Source organism: Pogoniulus pusillus, chromosome 29 (genome assembly GCF_015220805.1).
Source record: "Pogoniulus pusillus isolate bPogPus1 chromosome 29, bPogPus1.pri, whole genome shotgun sequence".
NCBI lineage: Eukaryota > Metazoa > Chordata > Aves > Piciformes > Lybiidae > Pogoniulus > Pogoniulus pusillus.
Genome location: NC_087292.1, coordinates 2876955 through 2894156, shown reverse-complemented (window position 1 = coordinate 2894156; position 17202 = coordinate 2876955). Strand labels below are relative to the sequence as shown.

Here is a 17202-nt window from a genome sequence, read left to right as displayed (position 1 = left end):
TGATGGGATGGTGGCACCGAGCTGCTGGGGATGCTGCCACTGAGCTGCTGGAGATGCTGCCACGGGCAAGGGGCTGGGGAGGGGAGTGTGGGGTCTTCATGGTTGGGGTCTTGTTTGCAGCTTGGCCTGGTGCAAGTCTCCTCAAGCAGAAAGATGCTGTCAGAAGGATTGTTTTTGGGTGGTAAGTTTCATAGGATCATAGAAACATGAGGGGTTGGAAAAGCCCTTTAAGATCATCCACTCCAACCCTCCTCTTAACTGTGCCGAGGCTGCTGCTGGACCATGGCTCTCAGCACCACATCTGTGCCTCTCTGGAACACCTCCAGGGATGGGGTTCAGCCAGCTCCTTGGGCAGCCAGCTCTTGGTGCCAGGTAGATCTGGGAGCTGGCAGACCTCAGTAGTTATCCAGCATATCCCATTTCAAGGTGGAGCAAAGAGCAGGAGGGGGTGAGGCAGCCTCCTGCTGTAGCTGGGAGGGTCTGGGCCCCTCAGTTCAAGAGGGACATAGAACTGCTGGAGAGAGTCCAGCACAGAGCCACAAAGGTGCTGAAGGGAATGGAACAGCTTTGATAGGAGGAGAGCCTGAGGGAGCTGGGGCTTGAAGCCTGGGGAAGAGGAGACTAAGAGGTGACCTCAGCAGTGGTTCTAAAGATGTGCAGGTGAGTGGCAGGAGGCTGAGCCAGGCTCTGCTGGGTGATGCCCAGGGACAGCACAAGGGGCAGTGGTGCTGAGGCAGAGGAAGCTTCATGGCAACATGAGGAGGATTTATTTTCCCTGTGAGGGTGCCAGAGCCCTGGCACAGGCTGCCCAGGGGGGCTGTGGAGTCTCCCTCTCTGGAGATATTCCAGAGGTGCCTGGATGTGTTCCTGTGTGATCTGCTGTAGGTGATGCTGCTGTGGCAGGGGGTTTGGACTGGCTGAGCTGTGGAGGTCCCTTCCAGCCCCTGACACTCTGACACTGTCTCACCCTGCCTGTGCCACTCTCACATCCTTGGTCACATCCTACTTGGCATCATCAGGCAACTTCTTGGCAAGAGCTGCACTGTGGTCCCGTGCCTGAGGTCTCCTGGGGGCTGAAAGGCAAATGAGCCCTGTGGTGCTCTGCAGGGAGGTCAGACAGACATTGCTGGGGCTGCGGTTGGGCTGGAGAGGACCATTCCCACCTGGCCAAGGGTCAGGAGCTGGGCTGGCAACTGCTGATGCCCTGGGTGATGGATTGGGCTCTTCCCCTCCTCCATCCCTTGCTCCTCCTGACACTGCTGCAGGGCTGCTCTCAGTGCCTTCCAATGAACATCTACTTACAATTCCAAAGCAAACAAAGGTTTAATTTTTCTTTAATGAAAATTATTTCCTTGTTAGGTCTGAATAATGAGATGTGAAGAACAGAAGCCATGGGAGGTGCCTGGCTGGGCTGGAGGGGACTGAGGTGCAGATGAGCAAAGTGAGAGCCCAGGACCATGCCTCATGAATTTGGGGAGCTGGAGCCAAGAGAGCCAATGGCATCCTGGGCTGGCTCAGGAGCAGTGTGGGCAGCAGGACAAGGGAGGTTCTTGTGCCCCTGTGCTCAGCACTGCTCAGGCCACCCCTGGAGTGCTGTGTCCAGTTCTGGGCTCCTCCATTGCAGAGAGCTGTTGAGGTGCTGGAAGGTGTTTGGAGCAGGGCAGCAAGGCTGGGGAGGGGCCTGGAGCAGAGCCCTGTGAGGAGAGGCTGAGGGAGCTGGGGGGGTGCAGCCTGCAGCAGAGGAGGCTGAGGGCAGAGCTCATTGCTGCCTGCAGCTGCCTGCAGGGAGGCTGTAGCCAGGTGGGGTTGGGCTCTGCTGCCAAGCAGCCAGCAGCAGAAGAAGGGGACAGAGGCTCAAGCTGTGCCAGGGCAGGTCTAGGCTGGATGTTGTTAGGAAGTTGCTGTCAGAGAGAGTGATTGGCATTGGAATGGGCTGCCCAGGGAGTTGGTGGAGTGGCTGTGGCTGGAGGTGTTGCAGCCAAGCCTGGCTGGGGCACTTAGTGCCATGGTGTGGTTGGTTGGGCAGGGCTGGGTGCTAGGTTGTGCTGGCTGAGCTTGGAGGTCTCTTCCAGCCTGCTTGACTCTGATTCTCTCAGATCTGTCATTATCTCCTCTGCTCTGAGCAGAGAACTGCTGCCTGACTGCACAGACATTCAACTTCTGCACCTGTCCTACTGCTCTGCCTGCTCTGTCTGCTGTCTCCTCCCAGTGTCTCTCCCAGCTTTGGAAGCCTTTAATGTATTTATTGAAATGAGTAATAATTTCCCCATTAAAATGCTGCAGCTCAGCAAGCTACACTGGAAGCAGGGAGGGGGGAGCAGAGCCCTGCTTGTACTGCCGTGGAGAATTGATTAGCTCCTGTGCTTGCACCTCTTGCAGCGTGCTTGTTAGATGCTGTAGATGGAATGATTCATACAGATCACTGCCCCTGGTGCCAGCCCAGCCCAGAATAATTCCAAAGCAATTGCATGAATCATTTATTAATTATCAGTGATGTATTCATGCAGCAGAGGGGAGCCTGAGTTCGAGTTGTCAGCCTGCTCTTTACCAGCACTTGCTGCACTGGCAGAGTCACAGGATCACAGCTCACAGGATGCTAGGGGGTGGAAGGGACCCAAGGAGAGCATCGAGTCCAAGCCCCCTGCCAGAGCAGGACAATCCTATCTAACACAGAGCACACAGGAACACATCCAGACAGGGCTGGAAAGGCTCCAGAGGAGGAGACTCCACAACCCCACTGAGAACACTATTTCAGTGCTCTGTGATCCTTACAGTAAAGAAGTTCCCCCTTGTGTTGAGCCAGAACCTCTTTTGCTGCAGCTTACATCCATTGCTGCTTGCCCTACCCCAGGGAGCAGTGAGCAGAGCCTGTCCCCCCCTCCTGGCAGCCCTCAGATACTTAGAAACATTGATCCAATCCCCTCTCAGTCTTCTCTTCTCCAGACTAAGCAGGCCCAGGGCCCTCAGCCTCTCCTCATAAGGAAGCCCTCCTGTCCCCTCATCATCCTCACAGCCCTCTGCTGGACCCTCTCCAGCAGATCCCTGTCCCTCTGCAACTGGGGAGCATGAAACTGAAGGCAGTGCTCAAGATGAGGTCTCAGCAGGGCAGAGCAGAGGAGCAGGAGAACCTCCCTTGCTCTGCTGGACACATCCTCCTAATGCACCCCAGGATCCATGGAATCCATCATGGAATGGCTTGAGTGGGAAGGGACCTTAGAAATCATCTCATTCCAACCCCCCCCTGCCTTGGGCAGGGACACCTCCCAGTAGCCCAGGGTGCTCAAAGCCTGGTCTTAAATCACCATCTTCTCTGGGCAACCTCTGCCAGTCTCTCCCCACCCTCATGGTAAAGAACTTCTTCCTGATGCCCAGCCTAAATCTGCCCTGCTCTAGTTTAAAGCCCTTGTCCCCTGTCCTGTCACCACAGGCCCTCCCCAGCTCTGCTGCACTCCATGCACTTCAGGTACTGGCAGGCTGCTCTGAGGTCTCCCCTGAGCCTTCTCCAGGCTGAGCAGTCTCAACTCTCTCAGCCTGTCTTGTAGCAGAGGTGCTCCAGCCCTCTGAGCACCTTTCTGGCCTCCTCTGGGACCACTCCAATGCTTCCATGGCCTCCTGCTTTTGGAGGCACCAGAGCTGGGTGCAGTGCTCCAGGTGAGCTCTGAGTAGAACAGAGCAGAGCAGAGAGACAGAATCACAATCAGGTTGGAAAAGACCTCTGAGATCATCCAGTCCCACCTATCACCTTCTCATTAACTAAACCCTGCCACCAAGTGCCTCCTGCAGCCTCCTTTCAAACACCTCCAGGGATGGGGACTCCACCACCTCCCTGAGCAGCCCATTCCAATGCCAATCACTCTTGCTGGGTTGAACTTCTTCCTAACATCCAGCCTAAACCTACCCTGGCACAGCTTGAGGCTGTATCCTCTTGTTCTGCCACTGGGTGCCAGGCAGCAGAGCCCAACCCCACCTGGCTACCACCTCCCTTCAGGCAGAATCCCCTCCCTCCCCTTCTGGCCAAGGCAGGTGATGCTGCCAACCTCCTCTGCTCTCTTTTCCAGTGTCTCTTTCACCCTGCTGGCAGGAGGAGCACACAGCCCTCCCTCTTCAACCCCTCTCTGCCTGGCTGATGTTTGGCCACCCAGCTCCCCCAGGCCAGAGCACTGCCTCAGATGAGGAGCAGCTTCTCCTAATTCATCCTCATTTCCAGCAGCAGCCAAAGAGGAGCTGCAGGACGAGCAGGGCTGCCAATGGCTGCAGATGAGCTGAGCTGAGCTGTGCTGGGAATTCAATTACACAAGGTTGAGGTTTCCTTCTGGTTATTTTTTTTTGGCTGGCTGGCTGAAGATGATGCATGGTGAGGATGCAGGAGTTTGGGTGCTAATGAGATGCTGTGAGGGTTGTATTTCTCCCTGTGTTTAGTACACAGCATCCACTTTAATTACAGGTTCGGTAGAGAGAGAGGTGGTGATGGTTGGAGAAGGGGGGGGGGGGAAGGAAACCCAACCCAACCTCAACAACCCACAGAGTTACTACCTGCATTTTACTCCTGGTAATAACAGTTTCCTTGCACTGCCAGGAACGTTATGGATTCACTTCCCAGCCACATTTTATCCCAAACAGCCTGCCTGTGCTGGCAGGGAGGAGAGGAGCTCTGCTGCCCCCAGCCTTCGCCGCTGCAAAAGGGCCATTGACAGCAGGAGATGAATCGAAGGTGTTGGAGCCACAACACCCTCGGAGTAAAAGCATTTATGGGAGGTGTTTGAGGAGGGTTTTTTCTGTGTTAGGCACGAGAGCCTCCAGGCCAAATTGCAGCCTGCATCCTGGCTTGCATCCAAAGATATGTGGCCAGCAGCAACAAGGAGGTGGTTCTGCCCCTCTGCTCTGCTCTGCTCTGCTCTGCTGAGACATCACCTGGAGTGCTGTGTCCACCTAGGAAGCCCCCCAACATAAGAAGGACATGGATCTGTTGGAGAGGATGCAGAGGAGTGCACCTAGGAGATCAGAGGGCTGGGGCAGCTCCCCATTAGGATAGGCTGAGAGAGTAGACTCATAGAATTCTAGAATCAAGCAGGCTGGAAGAGAGCTCCAAGCTCAGCCAGCACAACCTAGCACCCAGCCCTGCCCAACCAACCAGACCATGGCACTCAGTGCCCCAGCCAGGCTTGGCTGCAACACCTCCAGCCACAGCCACTCCACCACCTCCCTGGGCAGCCCATTCCAATGCCAATCACTCTCTCTGCCAGCAACTTCCTCCTCACATCCAGCCTAGACCTGCCCTGGCACAGCTTGAGCCTCTGTCCCCTTCTTCTGGTGCTGGCTGCCTGGCAGCAGAGCCCAACCCCACCTGGCTACAGCCTCCCTGCAGGCAGCTGCAGGCAGCAATGAGCTCTGCCCTGAGCCTCCTCTGCTGCAGGCTGCACCCCCCCAGCTCCCTCAGCCTCTCCTCCCAGGGCTGTGCTCCAGGCCCCCCCCCAGCCTTGCTGCCCTTCTCCAAACACCTTCCAGCACCTCAGCATCTCTCTGCAATGGAGGAGCCCAGAACTGGACACAGCACTCCAGGGGTGGCCTGAGCAGTGCTGAGCACAGGGGCACAAGAACCTCCCTTGTCCAACTACAGTAGGGGCTGGTCAGGCTGGAGAAGAGGAGGCTCTGGGGGGACCTTAGAGCAGGCTTCCAGTACTTGCAAGGGGGAGGGAGTTGGGGAGGGACCTTTGCAAAGGCACAGGCTGAGGGGTGATGGTGCTGAACTAGAGCAGGGTAGATTTGGGTTAGACATTAGGAAAAAATTCTATGCAGTGAGGGTGGTGAGACACTGGCACAGGTTGCCCAGAGACCTCCAAAGCTCATCCAGTCTAACCTCCCTGCCAGGCAGCATCACCCAGGGCAGTGCACACAGGAATGCATCCAGGTGGGTGTGGAAAGGCTCCAGAGAAGGAGACTGCACAACCTCTCTGGGCAGCCTGCTCCAGGGCTCTGCTACCCTCACACCAAAGAAGTTTCTCCTCATGTTGAGCTGAAACCTTCTCTGTTGCAGTTTGGATCCATTGCTCCTTGCCTTATTGCTGCTGAGCACCCAAAAGAGCTTGACCCCAGCCACTGCCCCCCACCCCTCAGAGATGTGTACATCCTCTCAGCCTTCTCTCCTCCAGACTAAGCAGCCCCAGGGCTCTCTCCACAGGGGAGATGCTCAAGTCCCCCTATCCTTGTAGCTCTCTGCTGGACTCTCCAGCAGGTCTCTGGGGTGCATTAGGAGGATGTGTCCAGCAGAGCCAGGGAGGTTCTCCTGCCCCTCTGCTCTGCTGGGACCTCACCTTGAATACTGTGTTCAGTTTTGGGCTGCCCAGTTGCAGAGGGACAGGGATCTGCTGGAGAGGATCCAGCAGAGGACTACAGGGATGATGATGAGGGGACAGGAGGGCTTCCTTATGAGTAGAGGCTGAGGGCCCTGGGGCTGCTTAGTCTGGAGAAGAGAAGACTGAGAGGGGATTTGATAAATGTTTCTAAGTATCTGAGGGCTGCCCAGGAAGGGGGGGACAGGCTCTGCTCACTGCTCACTGCTCCCTGGCATAGGACAAGCAGCAATGGATGGAAACTGCAGCACAGGAGGTTGCAGCTCAACACAAGGGGGAACTTCTTTACTGTGAGGGTCCCAGAGCCCTGGCACAGGCTGCCCAGAGAGGTTGTGGAGTCTCCTTCTCTGGAGCCTTTCCAGCCCTGTCTGGATGTGTTCCTGTGTGCTCTGTGTTAGATAGGATTGTCCTGCTCTGGCAGGGGGGTTGGACTGGATGATCTGCTTGGGTCCCTTCCACCCCCTAACATCCTGTGAGATGTGAGCCTGTGATGTGGGACAAGTGGCCAGCTTGGCGTGGGACAGGCTGCAGGTTCACTTAGTGCTCTTCAAGAGCAAGGTCAGGACGCTCAGAAGCCAGGGGATGTTTGTGGAGGTCCCTGCCAAGCTCTCAAGCTCTGCCTTATCTCCGGGAGCGGAGAGGCGCTGAGCTGGGCTGCCAGGTGGCTGAAGGAGGGAGCCTGGGGAAGATAAGATGGCCCTGTTTTGGCTAAAACTCCTGAAGCAAGGCTGAAAGAATCAAAACAAGCAGCTTCTGGAGGTGATAGTGCCTGAGTGAAGACCTTTGCCTGATTCAGTGCAATGTCAATATTAAAGCTGCCCCCCCCCTCGTATGGTAATGAGCCCAGCCAAGCACAGGCCAAACAGACATCACTCTTTGACTCAACTCTCCACCCAAATCATGCTAAACGTCACCTAGAAGGCAGGGACAGCCTGGCCAGGGGCATAAAACCCACGAGGGGAACATCTTGGGTAGCAGGGGCAAGGCTGTGGTTTTAGAAGAGACAGAGACAGTCGCCAGGCTGTGGTCCTCTCCCTCTACCTCCAGCCAGGGACACCTTTGTGGTAAGGATTGCACTTTGAATATATGGCTGAACTTGTGCTGCCTTTCTGTTCTGTATCAGAGCTGTTGCAAAGATTTGTGTCCCCCTGACTGTGTTGGATGGTACCTGGGAGCTGCTAACTCCAGCTCCATCACTTGCAGTTAGTGCCTTTATCACCGGCGAGCCCCAGTCTGCTGCTATCTGTTGCTTTGATAAATGAAAGCTATTCCTTATGTTAACTCCCTGAGGCAGTGTCAGTGCAAGTCCTTACTGGGGCACTGGGAAGGAGGCAATCCTTAATTTTGTCAAGCTGTTCCACTAAAAGTCCTGGGACTCAGACAGGGAGGTGCTGGGATCGTGCCCATGTGGTGCCACCGCTGCCGGGCAGAGCTGTGCTGGTCTGCAGCTGGGCAGGTGACAGCTAAAGCAGTGGTTCAGCAGCCCAGCAGGGCACTTGGGCTCCTGGGGAGCAGCTGAGCAAGCAGAGCTGTGTTTGCTGATGGAGCTCCATGGATGGAGATTCTCTGGACACATTCAGGTGCTGGAAGGTGTTTGGAGAAGGGCAGCAAGGCTGGGGAGAGGGCTGGAGCAGAGCCCCTGTGAGGAGAGGCTGAGGGAGCTGGGGGGGTGCAGCCTGCAGCAGAGGAGGCTCAGGGCAGAGCTCATTGCTCTCTACAACTACCTAAAAGGAGGTTGTAGCCAGGTGGGGTTGGGCTCTGCTGCCAGGCAGCCAGCAGCAGAAGAAGGGGACACAGCCTCAAGCTGTGCCAGGGCAGGTCTAGGCTGGATGTTGTTAGGAAGTTGCTGGCAGAGAGAGTGATTGGCATTGGAATGGGCTGCCCAGGGAGGTGGTGGAGTGGCTGTGGCTGGAGGTGTTGCAGCCAAGCCTGGCTGGGGCACTTAGTGCCATGGTGTGGTTGGTTGGGCAGGGCTGGGTGCTAGGTTGTGCTGGCTGAGCTTGGAGCTCTCTTCCAGCCTGCTTGATTCTGTGATTCTAAGCCTTCTGGTTCAGCTGCAGAGGTCTGTCCATAGGAATTCTTCCTCTTCCACTACTTGCAAGCAGATGGCAATTTGTTCTGGAGTCCTGTTGGAACAATGTGTGCTTCTGTGCCTCTGTGCTTGGGTGGGCAGCAGGGAGCAGTCCATCTTCATGTGATTTTGAAGGTCTTGGAGGATCCCAGTGCTTGAGGGCTCTGTGTAGATTTGTGACCTCCTTTAGAAGAGCTGAGGTCATCAAAGAGTGGCTGGAATTGGAGGGGACATAAATATGATTACAAGATCACAGCTCACAGGATGTTAGGGGGTGGAAGGGACCCGAGGAGATCATCCAGTCCAACCCCCCTGCCAGAGCAGGACAATGCTACCTAACACAGATCACACAGGAACACATCCAGGGCTGGAAAGGGTCCAGAGGAGGAGACTCCACAACCTCTCTGGGCAGCCTGTGCCAGGGCTCTGAGACCCTTCCAGGCAAGAAGTTCCCCCTTGTGTTGAGCTGCAACCTCCTGTGCTGCAGCTTCCATCCATTGCTGCTTGTCCTACCCCAGGGAGCAGTGAGCAGAGCCTGTCCCCCCCTCCTGACCCCCAGCCCTCAGATGCTTATCAACATTGATTCAATCCCCTCTCAGCCCTTCTCTTCTCCAGACCAAGCAGCCTCAGGTCCCTCCCATCTGTGGCAGCTCTAACCTTGCTCTACTGTTGTCTGTGTTATTCAGGGGGGGGCATGGGCCCAGCTAGCTTGTTGAATCAGTCTGCAAGTTGCAAGAGGGGATAAAATAGTTGTGCTCCTGGAACAAACTGCACAAGATCTGGAAAGGCAGCTGAATGTCCTCTGGCAGGGAAAGAATGGTCTTCTTTAGGTCTTTCTAGTGGTTTCTTTGTGCAGAGGTGGCTGGGTCTGCACCCTTGGGAAGAGAGCTGGGCTGGTGGGAAGAGAATCTCATCTGTGAGGGGATTCTGCCCCTCTGCTCTGGTCTGAGCTGCTCTGCTGAGACCCCCACATGCTGCACTGCATCCACTTTTGGGGCCCTCAACACAAGAAGGACCTGGAGCTGCTGGAGTGGGTCCAGAGGAGGCCATGAGATGGAGATGGATGGAGAACTTGGCTTGCAGGGACAGGCTGAGGGAGTTGGATGGGTTCTGCCTGGAGATGAGAAGGCTCCAGGGAGACGTCAGAGTAGCCTTCCAGTACCTGAAGGGGCTACAGAAGAGCTGGGGAGGGACTTTTGACAAGGGCTGGGAGTGACAGGATGAGGGACAATGGCTTTGAGCTGGGAGAGGGCAGAGGGAGAGTGGAGATGAGGAAGAAATTCTTTCCAGTGAGGGTGGTGAGACACTGGCACAGGCTGCCCAGAGAGGTCATGGATGCCTTTTTCTGGAGATGTTGAAGGCCAGGTTGGATGGGGACTTGAGCAACTTGGGCTGGTGGGAGGTACCTCTGCCCATGGCAGGAGGGTGGGAGCTGGATGATATTGAGGGTCTCTTCCAACCCAAACCATTCCATGGTTCTGTGATCCTTTGCCTTCTGCAGAAAGTAGCAAGCCACATCTGACTGACTTTTGCTGGGGTGAGCTGGAAGCTCCTCTGAAGCACTGGGGAGCAGTCACCTCCATGGGCAGGAGTAACTGCACTGGGGAGCAGTGATGTCCACGGGCAGGAGTAGCTGCACTGGGGAGCAGTGATCTCCATGGGCAGGAGTAGCTGCACTAGGGAGCAGTGATCTCCACGGGCAGGAGTAGCTGCCCTGGGGAGCAGTGATGTCCATGGGCAGGAGTAGCTGCACTGGGGAGCAGTGATCTCCATGGGCAGGAGTAGCTGCACTGGGGAGCAGTGATGTCCACAGGCAGGAGTAGCTGCCCTGGGGAGCAGTGATGTCCATGGGCAGGAGTAGCTGCCCTGGGGAGCAGTGATCTCCACAGGCAGGAGTAGCTGCACTGGGGAGCAGTGATCTCCACGGGCAGGAGTAGCTGCCCTGGGGAGCAGTGACCTCCATGGGCAGGAGTAGCTGCACTGGGGAGCAGTGACCTCCACGGGCAGGAGTAGCTGCACTGGGGAGCAGTGATCTCCACGGGCAGGAGTAGCTGCCCTGGGGAGCAGTGATCTCCATGGGCAGGAGTAGCTGCACTGGGGAGCAGTGATCTCCACGGGCAGGAGTAGCTGCACTGGGGAGCAGTGATCTCCACGGGCAGGAGTAGCTGCACTGGGGAGCAGTGATCTCCACGGGCAGGAGTAGCTGCACTGGGGAGCAGTGATCTCCACGGGCAGGAGTAGCTGCACTGGGGGGCAGTGATGTCCACAGGCAGGAGTAGCTGCCCTGGGGAGCAGTGACCTCCATGGGCAGGAGTAGCTGCACTGGGGAGCAGTGATCTCCACAGGCCGGAGTAGCTGCACTGGGGAGCAGTGATCTCCACGGGCAGGAGTAGCTGCACTGGGGAGCAGTGATCTCCACGGGCAGGAGTAGCTGCACTGGGGAGCAGTGATCTCCACGGGCAGGAGTAGCTGCCCTGGGGAGCAGTGATCTCCACGGGCAGGAGTAGCTGCACTGGGGAGCAGTGATCTCCACGGGCAGGAGTAGCTGCACTGGGGAGCAGTGATCTCCACGGGCAGGAGTAGCTGCACTGGGGAGCAGTGATCTCCACAGGCAGGAGTAGCTGCACTGGGGAGCAGTGATCTCCACGGGCAGGAGTAGCTGCCCTGGGGAGCAGTGACCTCCATGGGCAGGAGTAGCTGCACTGGGGAGCAGTGATCTCCACGGGCAGGAGTAGCTGCACTGGGGAGCAGTGATCTCCACAGGCAGGAGTAGCTGCACTGGGGAGCAGTGACCTCCATGGGCAGGAGTAGCTGCACTGGGGAGCAGTGATCTCCATGGGCAGGAGTAGCTGCACTGGGGAGCAGTGATCTCCACAGGCAGGAGTAGCTGCACTGGGGAGCAGTGATCTCCATGGGCAGGAGTAGCTGCACTGGGGAGCAGTGATCTCCACGGGCAGGAGTAGCTGCCCTGGGGAGCAGTGATCTCCACGGGCAGGAGTAGCTGCACTGGGGAGCAGTGATCTCCACGGGCAGGAGTAGCTGCCCTGGGGAGCAGTGATCTCCATGGGCAGGAGTAGCTGCACTGGGGAGCAGTGATCTCCATGGGCAGGAGTAACTGCACTGGGGAGCAGTGATCTCCATGGGCAGGAGTAGCTGCCCTGGGGAGCAGTGATCTCCATGGGCAGGAGCGCTGATGTGGGGGACCTCAGCTCTGCTGCCAAAGGTCTGCTCTCAGCTAGGACATTAGGGAACCACAGATGCAGGCTGGGTACCCTCCAGTTGTGGCTGCATAGAATCACAGCTCCATAGCATCATAGAATCAGTCAGGGTTGGAAGGGACCACCGAGATGGTCCAATTCCAACCCCCCTCCCATGCCCAGGGACACCTCACACTACATCAGGCTGCCCACAGCCTCATCCAGCCTGGCCTTAAACACCTCCAAGGCTGAGGCTTCCATCACCTCCCTGGGCAACACATTCCAGGGTCTCAGCACCCTGATGGTGAAGAGCTTCTTCCTAACATCCAGTCTGAATCTACCCATTTCTAGGTTTGTTCCACCCCCCTCACTCCTAGCACTCCCTGAAGGGTCCCTTCCCAGCTTCCTTGTAGCCCCCTAAGATCCTGGGAAGCCAAAATAAGTTCACCTGGGAGCCTTCTCCTCTCCAGGCTGAACAGCCCCAACTCCCTCAGCCTCTCCAAACAGGGGAGGAGTATATGATTGTTCAATCTTGAGGCTGTCCTGTGAGTGAAGCTCCAATTCCCTACAGCCCAGAGCTACCCCAGAGATGCTTGGCACAAAGCAGGTCTAAGACAGATGCAGCACTAACACCTCTTTCCCTCTCCATCCTCCCTCCCCCAGGCTCAGCTCTTTATCCTGGGCTTTAGGGAGTCAAATCCTACAGATGAATAACTTAGTGCAGAAAGTTTCCATCTGTCAGCAGGGTGATTGGTGACTCAAACTCTTCATGCCTTGGCTGGCTCAGTGGATGGGTGAAGAGGATCCATCAACTAAATGATTCATCTTTCTTGCCATCACCAGATAAATTCTTGGTGATTTATGTTTGTTCATTATTCATCTGGCATATTAGAGATGGGTTAAGAGCTAAATCTGCTGTATTGAAACCAACAGCTTAAGCTCTGGTTGATAGTAGAGGCTGTTCCAACATGAATCTCATCCCTTGTAGCTCAGATGCCCTCTGAGCAGTGATGCTTGGGAGCTCTGTTGATGCTGAGAGTCCTTGAGTCCTGCTCTGGTACCTCTGATACTCAACTTCTTTACTTCTCTGCTATGTTTGGGCTGCCTTGGGCTACTTCTTGCCAGAAGCCATGGGTCAGGGTTGCCAGCCTGGATGCCTGATGAGTCATGCCACAGGATCACAGAATTTAGGCCAGGGAAGGGACCTCTGGAGATGACTGAGTCCAACTCCATTTGCAGAGACAGGTTCAGCTAGAGAAGGTCACACAGCAACACCTCCAGGTCAGAGCTACAGCAGAGGGACCTGGACAGGCTGCACAGATGGGCACAGTCCACTGCCAGGAGTTTTAACAAGGCCCAGTGCCAGGTTCTGTACTTTGGCCACAACAACCCCAAGCAGTGCTACAGGCTGGGGCCAGAGTGGCTGAGAGCAGCCAGGCAGAGAGGGAGCTGGGGGTGGTGGGAGAGAGGAGCTGCAGAGGAGGCAGCAGTGCCCAGGTAGGCAGCAGAGCCAATGGCATCCTGGGCTGGCTCAGGAGCAGTGTGGGCAGCAGGACAAGGGAGGTTCTTGTGCCCCTGTGCTCAGCACTGCTCAGGCCACCCCTGGAGTGCTGTGTCCAGTTCTGGGCTCCTCCATTGCAGAGCTGTTGAGGTGCTGGAAGGTGTTTGGAGAAGGGCAGCAAGGCTGGGGAGGGGCCTGGAGCACAGCCCTGTGAGGAGAGGCTGAGGGAGCTGGGGGGGTGCAGCCTGCAGCAGAGGAGGCTCAGGGCAGAGCTCATTGCTGCCTGCAGCTGCCTGCAGGGAGGCTGTAGCCAGGTGGGGTTGGGCTCTGCTGCCAGGCAGCCAGCAGCAGAAGAAGGGGACTCAAGCTGTGCCAGGGCAGGTCCAGGCTGGATGTGAGGAGGAAGTTGCTGTCAGAGAGAGTGATTGGCATTGGAATGGGCTGCCCAGGGAGGTGGTGGAGTGGCTGTGGCTGGAGGTGTTGCAGCCAAGCCTGGCTGGGGCACTTAGTGCCATGGTCTGGTTGGTTGGGCAGGGCTGGGTGCTAGGTTGGGCTGGGTGCTAGGTTGGGCTGGCTGAGCTTGGAGCTCTCTTCCAACCTGCTGGATTCTGTGATTCTATTCTATAGTGAGCTGGGGGACAGGGTCAGAGGAGAGGAGGAAGAAGATTACCAATCTTTAGAGCAGTTTTTGCAGCACTTCCCATAACACAGGGGCTGAGGCTGCAGCCCTTCCTTTGCCAGGCTCTTCTTCAGCCTGCTTTCACTCCTGGCCAAGGGAAAGAATTTCCAGCAGTGCTGGAGGAGAAAGGGAGGGGGAAGAAGGGCTTTATTTATTGAATTCCATGAGCTTTGCCTTCACCCAGCTCTCAGCCTGTCCAGGTCTCCTTTTGCTGCTGCCCCCATGCCAGAGGACAAATGATTGCTGTTTGCAGGGTCTGCTTCTCATGGCTATTACACCAAGCAAAAACCTCCTTTCCTGGTGCAGGGAGACCATCAGAGGTGGCAGTGCTCTCTGTGGTTGTGCTGGGGCATGCTCACTAACCACTGCCTGCCTTTGCTGCTGCTGCTGCAGGCTCCTCTGCCCCTCTCTAATCACATAAAAAGCAGCTCCCAACTGCCTTGAGGAGCAAACAGGAATTAAGTTGTGCTTTGACTTTCCTTGCTCACAGACAGATCCTGCTGCTCCCTCCTCTTTTCATCCACTGTGAGTGGCAGAGAAAGGTCTGATGAAAGCCCCAGAGGCACCTCTGTACTGGGGGGAGCAACCATGTTGAGGCTCTTTCTTTATGCCTTCCTCAATGGAGGTAGCTCCTGCAGGAGCTACCAAGTGTCTGCAGGAGCAGGATTTGGGCTGTAGTCCTTATTTAACCTCCCCCCCCCCCCCAGCACTGCTAACAGGACATTGCTACTTGCTGAGGGCTGTGCTGTCAAACTGAGGCTGCATCCTTGGCCATGCCCACTGCCAGCTTGTTCCAAGCTGCAGATCTAATTGGGAATCTTTCCCTTCAACTCAGCTCCTCACTACCTTCAGCTGATGAATCCTTCTGATCATCCAACCACAGAATGGTTTGGGTTGGGAGGAACCTTCAAGATCATCCAGTTCCAACCTCCTCTGCCATGGGCATGCAATGATCAGAATGGTTGAATGGTTTGGGTTGGGAGGAACCTTCAAGATCATCCAGTTCCAGCCCTCTTGTGCCATGGGCATGCAATGATCAGAATGGTTGAATGGTTTGGGTTGGGAGGAGCCTTCAAGATCATCCAGCTCCAACCCTCCCTGCCATGGGCATGCAATGATCAGAATGGTTTGGGTTGGGAGTAGCCTTCAAGATCATCCAGTTGCAACCCTCACCAGCCCATGTTTATAGAATCATAGACTGGGTGATAGGTTGGACTGGATGAGCTTGGAGGTCTCTTCCAACCTGCTTGATTCTATGGTTCTATGATTCTATGGTTCTATGACTGGGTAGGGCTGGGTGCTAGGTCAGACTAGATGAGCTTGGAGCTCTCTTCCAACCTACTTGCTTCTATGATGCTACCAATCCATGATTCCTCTTCTCTCCATCCCTGCTCCCCTCACTCCTCCAACACAGTGTGAAACAGTGCTGTAAAATCCTTTCCTCTCTACACCAACACATTGCAACTCTTCTCCACTCACCTCCAATTTGATGCAGCTTTCTTCACTGGAGCAGGCTCAATGATCTCAGGAAATAATGGGTGAGCTTGTTAGACTAATGGGATTTTTCTTTCCATGGCTATAGATCAAACAAGTGTGCCTGAAATGTCATTACACAGGCAGCCTGCACTAAATAATTACTGCTGCCTGTGAAAATGCTGAAGGAGAGACCAGGAGAAAGTGTAGCTTTAAAAGTAAACCAACCAAACCCAACCAAACCTAACCCAAAAGCTGCTTCATTTATCCTTTCTGAAGCAAAGTTCACATCAGAAGCAGTCAGTGCACACTAAGGCACTTGACCAGCCAGAGGGCAGGAGCAAAGCCTGGCAAGAATGGTGCCTGCTCTGCTTTGGCTTTAGTTTTGGGCTGGGTGTGAGGGCAGTGCCTCTCCCTGGGCTCACTTCCACCTCATTAGCACAGAGAGAGCCTTTGGTGCTGCTGCAAACAGCAGATGTTTGGGTGGCTTCCAGGTGCTGGAAGGAAAGGATCTTCCTCCTTCCTTCTTCTCCAGGGCTTTCATCTTCATCCTTCTTCCTCTCTGTTCTCACACAGAGTCTCAGATGATGATGTTCTCCCTTCCTTCTTCTCCAGGGCTTTCATCTCCATCCTTCTTCCTCTCTGTTCTCACACAGAGTCTCAGACGATGATGTTCTCCCTTCCTTCTTCTCCAGGGCTTTTATCTCCATCCTTCTTCCTCTCTGTTCTCACACAGAGTCTCAGATGATGATGTTCTCCCTTCCTTCTTCTCCAGGGCTTTTATCTCCATCCTTCTTCCTCTCTGTTCTCACACAGAGTCTCAGACGATGATGTTCTCCCTTCCTTCTTCTCCAGGGCTTTTATCTCCATCCTTCTTCCTCTCTGTTCTCACACAGAGTCTCAGATGATGATGTTCTCCCTTCCTTCTTCTCCAGGGCTTTCATCTTCATCCTTCTTCCTCTCTGTTCTCACACAGAGTCTCAGATGATGATGTTCTCCCTTCCTTCTTCTCCAGGGCTTTCATCTTCATCCTTCTTCCTCTCTGTTCTCACACAGAGTCTCAGATGATGATGTTCTCCCTTCCTTCTTCTCCAGGGCTTTCATCTTCATCCTTCTTCCTCTCTGTTCTCACACAGAGTCTCAGATGATGATGTTCTCCCTTCCTTCTTCTCCAGGGCTTTCATCTTCATCCTTCTTCCCCTCTGTTCTCACACAGAGCCACAGGACTCATCAGTGCAGAGTAGAAGGGCAGAAGAACCTCTCTCAACCTACTAACCACAGCCCCTTGAAGACACCCCCAAAAGGCCCTCCTGGTCACAGCCTGTAGTCAGGCTCAGCTAGAGACAGTCACACAGAAACACCTCCAGGTCGTGGCTACAGCAGATGTGTTTGGGGTGGGGGCAGTCAGGATGGAGGTTGGATGGTGGCTGCTCAGGGCTCAGGATTTCATAGAAGGGTAGGGGTTGAAAGGGACCTCCAGAGATCATCAAGTCCAACCCCCCCTGCCAAGGGTAGGGATTGAAAAGGACCTCCAGAGATCATCAAGTCCAACCCCCCCTGCCAAGGGTGGGGGTTGAAAAGGACCTCCAGAGATCATCAAGTCCAACCCCCCCTGCCAAGGGTAGGGGTTGAAAAGGACCTCCAGAGATCATCAAGTCCAACCCCCCCTGCCAAAGCAGTACCACCCAGGGTAGTCTGCACAGGAATGCATCCCAGATGGGTCTCAAACATCTCCAGAGAAGGAGATTCCACATCCTCATTGGGTTGCCTGCTGCAGGGCTCCAGCACCTCTACAGCAAAGAAGCTTCTCACGTCGCGGTGACACCTCCTGTCCTCCACTCTCTTCCTCTTGCTACCTGTTTCTTTGTCAGTGCCAGCCTTTAACAGGCTGTGCAGTGAATTGAGTCAGAGAAGGGACCTGAGCTAAAATG

The 17202-nt window shown here is 55.4% G+C and overlaps 1 protein-coding gene across 1 annotated transcript in view; it reads left to right on the top strand.

The window, feature by feature from the left end:
• Nucleotides 1-7300: 7300 nt before the first annotated feature.
• The window catches only part of LOC135188384 (perilipin-3-like), a 29900-nt gene continuing 19998 nt past the window's right edge, over nt 7301-17202 (top strand). The window contains exon 1 of the mRNA XM_064167785.1: nt 7301-7414. The gene's annotated coding sequence lies outside the window, so the exon portion shown is untranslated. The remainder of the gene's footprint in view (nt 7415-17202) is intronic.